Source organism: Asparagus officinalis, chromosome 4 (genome assembly GCF_001876935.1).
Source record: "Asparagus officinalis chromosome 4, Aspof.V1, whole genome shotgun sequence".
In the NCBI taxonomy this organism is placed as follows: Eukaryota; Viridiplantae; Streptophyta; class Magnoliopsida; order Asparagales; family Asparagaceae; genus Asparagus; species Asparagus officinalis.
In genome coordinates, this window is record NC_033797.1 from 121,557,241 (window position 1) to 121,561,823 (window position 4,583).

The 4,583-nt window shown below is 36.2% G+C and overlaps 1 long non-coding RNA gene across 1 annotated transcript; it reads left to right on the forward strand.

Annotated features, from left to right (window-relative positions):
* Positions 2,873-3,773, forward strand: LOC109836116. Its single transcript, XR_002245839.1, has 3 exons — positions 2,873-3,149; positions 3,224-3,332; positions 3,736-3,773. It is a non-coding gene; the product is annotated as an uncharacterized LOC109836116 (long non-coding RNA).

Below are 4,583 nucleotides of genomic sequence, written 5' to 3' on the forward strand. Positions count from 1 at the left end.
GTGCAAATCTGAGATGAAATTTTTTAGGAAGATGCATAGAAGAAGAGAAAACAACTCTGCAGAGGACAGGAAGCTACCTTCAAAGTTTCAAACTGTATCCATTGTACTGACTTATTGAGACCCTATTGAGGACGATAGCAGGTATTAGGAGGTCGAGATTTTCGAGTGGTTGGGCGAGTCCGTAGTGTGACGGAGGAGCTCATACGGTCCGATATTTTATGCTGAGCTATTTGGTTCTGCTGTAAAACCTTCAATGCTTTATCGCTAGGAGTTATGACCCACGGAGTTTTCTGTCATACTAGGATAAGGTGATTAATGTCTTGAATCTTTAGTCCACCAGTTACAAGAATTAGTCAGAGCAGCTGTTGTGCAGATTGTGTTATCCTTCTTAGTTTTAAGATGGTTTAAGATTTTTGTTTTCCACCCCAAATAAAAGAGATTCTTTAAGTTCCTATGATGGCTGTTCTTTCAAGCTATCTCATACTGTGGATTTTGATTAGTAGCAAGGCTAATTACAAAGATAAGTATATTGCTTGCATATATCCTTAAATCCAAACATCTTTTGACAAGCTGGCCCCGGGAGGGGATAAGGTGTTCTTGGCTCTTGAGCATTATACTTTCTCAGGATCCTCGATTGCCAGTTGTCTACTTAATCTCTATTGTATGTCCCCAATGTTCATCCTGATATATTTCTGGTAGTTTTCTAGAATTTTGCTAACAATATTATTAATAATATTTTTTTGAGTTGTTAGAGAAGTGCAGAATGAGGAATATGAAGATGAGAGCGAATCGGAGCCCGAAATGATAAGACCAGTCCTACCGGTAAATAAGTCATTCGATCTACATGTTTTTCTTGTTTAATCGATATGAGGTATAAAAATTTGAAAAATTGATGTTGCTTATTATCCGGGAATGCAGTTTTATGTTCTTAATTATAGTCTGATACATCTGGCTAGATAGTGCCCCTAAACCACCCATTGACAACTGCAGCGTTTAGATGAGGTGTGAATAGATTGAGGTTAGCTTGTAGCTGCAAGATCGCGTTGGATGTTTAGTGACCAAAGGAGGCTGTAAATCGGTGCTCGCAGTCTTGGGTCTAATGCAATGGAAGTGTTGCAGTTTAGAGCATTCCAAACAAACCAGCAGAGTCTTTCTTGGAGCTACAACTAATATGTTTTGTATGCACAAGCCTCAGGGAAGACAAGACTTAGGCGTGGCAGCTCATAAGGGTGCGGTGCCTTTGTTTCCAAGATCATCATCTTCTGACAATGAAGAACCATATATCAGCTCGGTAAAATAATTTTAATGCCTATTTACGTTATTTCATATTAGTTATTACATATAAATAGTTAAGTCGAGTTTTGTTTGTTTCATGACTTGGCGGGTAAGAGTAAAAATATGAATCATATAAAGTGCCAAGATCTCATTGGACCGGAAAAGATGAGAATTGTTGCTTGAAGTCGTGGTTCAATGATTCAAAAATGCTTGAGTTATGGCGTTTGCCTCTCGGATTGACCTATATCCAGATGATTGTGTGTGGTTTGATGTGCTTCCGACAACCTGAAGCTTTTATAGAGACCCGACGCTGACATGACATTATTGGAAGAAGATGCTATCGCACTAAAGTCGAGTTAGCGGTGGCCTGCTGACAAGGTTGTATTGGAAAATATCTCAATTAACAATGTGGAATCTACACATATCATCTCCTTCGGCAACCTTTTTTCAGATACTATCATTATTTGAATTTGATTATACTAGTTTTTTCTATAATTGATTCACGTTTTTTATTGTGCTAGAGCGTGAACAACTCAAGAAAAATGTGCAACTTGGTCAGATATTGGTAGCTCCCGGAAAGATAGTTGCTGGCTGGAGGACATTGGCGTCTTCAATGTGATCCGAACCACGCCAACCAGGTTGTTCACTTCGTTCCTTTAGGTCCTAATGCTATGCGTGTTTGGGTTGATATCCCTAGGATCTCTAGTGCATCTCTTTGGAGGCCGACATCTGAGTTAGAATGCATTGAAGATGTCGTTGGTACGACAATAGCTTGGCCGTCAGACAAAGTTATTATGCTTTGAAAAGCTGGTAAGTTATACATAATTGGTGACTACTTTAAATGTGTGCTCAAGAGATTTTCTCCAGTTCTGTTATCATGCAACCCTAGATTCTAAAATGAAATAAGATCCTATTAGTCTTTCATTTTGTTTGCATTTTGATTTTTATGATTTTAACTTTACTGTGTGATTTACATGATTACCTGATGTATTATTGTTAGTATGTTCTGGTATGCATGTATCCTCTTCTACATGGAGATTTTCTGTTCCAGCATAGTATGTGAGAATCAAGTTAGCATCTAGTTATTATTTGTAACTTCATTGAGGAATATTTTATATCGAATATATCTTGTGCAGGCATGGGCGTCATCATGTAGTTCATTTGTATATTTTGATTATTCTTATCTGTAGCCTTTTAGGAGCGAGTCTCCCTGGTCACTGTGTATCTCATGGAAATACTGGCCTTACATCATAAACATGCACCTGTAAATAGTTTCCGTTGTTTGGATCTGTCATATTGCAAAGTGTACATCTCATTTTATGCACGGAGTGTTTCTTGTTTAACTTATTTGCTTTGTTAGCAAGCAAATCAATTACAAGTCATATTGCAAAGTGTGCATCTCATTTTATGCTCAAGTAGTTAATAAACTTTCTGGAAGAAAACCAATTATCAATACTTATTATCCAAACAAGGTGCAAGTGCTGTTAGAATCTGAGAATTTACGATGGTCATGATCGTTGGCAGTGGATTTGGCTACCTTTCTAAAATGAAATAAGATCCTATTAGTCTTTCATTTTGTTTGCATTTTGATTTTTATGATTTTAACTTTACTGTGTGATTTACATGATTACCTGATGTATTATTGTTAGTATGTTCTGGTATGCATGTATCCTCTTCTACATGGAGATTTTCTGTTCCAGCATAGTATGTGAGAATCAAGTTAGCATCTAGTTATTATTTGTAACTTCATTGAGGAATATTTTATATCGAATATATCTTGTGCAGGCATGGGCGTCATCATGTAGTTCTTTTGGTGACATTCCGTATGATTTATTGCTTTCCTGCTTAGAGCACCCTTGGTTAACTGTGGAATGGTTGGTTCTTTACTCTTACAGTCTGATGATTTTTTTTATTACAAGATCCTGATGTGGTTTGAAATAATGGCCAGTGAGAAACAACTCGGTGAAGCGCTTGAAACTTGGCTTGCTAATAACAATAAATCTTTGGATGGCTTACCTAGCAACTCCAGCAGTGACAAATTCGATATTCTTAAGAAGGTAAACCACAAAATTTCTTTATTGTTTTTTAGTAAAACATCTTTCTCTATCATAAATAATGATATTTGTATGATTTATACAATCCTCCTTTTATTACTGGTCCAAGCATTAGAGGATCATCCTTTTCTTGCAGTTTTCAGTTGCTCTGTGTGTTTTTTCCCCGAGTCAGATTGACTTGATAGTTGATAATGATTGGTTTATAAACTAAGTTGCATCCCGAAGTGCCACTAGGAGATGTGGTAACTTTATGCGGTGTTTTTCCTGAATCAAAATGAAATTGATAATGATTGGTTTATAAACTAAGTTGGATCTTGAAGTGCCACTAGGAGACGTGGCAACTTTATGCTGTGTTTCTATCATAAATTTCTTTTTTTGGTGAATCATCTGTTATGGTTTTCTCCAGGTAAAAGTTTCTCTTTTGCCTTTGGAATATGCTGCAGGTATGTTGATTGACTTGGAATTGATTTTCTGCAGTGTTTCATCTTTCCTTGGCGTCAGTTTGAAACATGGTGCAAACAATTGCTGCAAGTCTAGGTTATAGATAAGATTATATATCTCATTTTCTGCAGTGATTCGACAGGATTGACCTGGGTGCTGGGTAGACTTTGCAGCTGTACAAGTACTCAATTGTTGAAGATGATGAGTCTTCCAAGTCATATGTAATGCAGCAAATTTAGTTTCTGTTGTTCTGTGTACTATGGTTAATTTCTTGTACTCCATGTTGGACTATCCAAAGACTAGTATTTGTTTTTTGGCACATTTGTGTTGACTCTTCTTGTATGCTACAACTTGGTTATGTATCAGTTTGAATCTTTAAATGAAATATTTGCTTTTATGGTTGTCACAATTTGGAGTTATTTCTAGTTCAACCTCAAAGGTTTATAGGCACAACTGAAATGCTATAAGAAGTGGAAACAATTGCTGAAATGCTATTAAAAGAAGAAAGACAACATTCACTGAAACGCCATTGTAGTAACTCAAACGCTATCAAATGTAAGATAATAGCAGCGTTGAAATGTTATGAATGAAAACTAACTAATAGCGTTTTTCAACCGCTATGAAAGATATTTGTCATAGCAATATAGAAACGCTATTGAATACTCTTTTATAGCTACATAAAAACGCTATGGTTGGAAACTAAATAATAGCGTTTTTATGTAGCTATAAAAGATATTTGTCATAGCAATATATAAACGCTAGTGAATACTCTTTTATAGCTACATAAAAACGCTATGGTTGGAAACGTTTTGA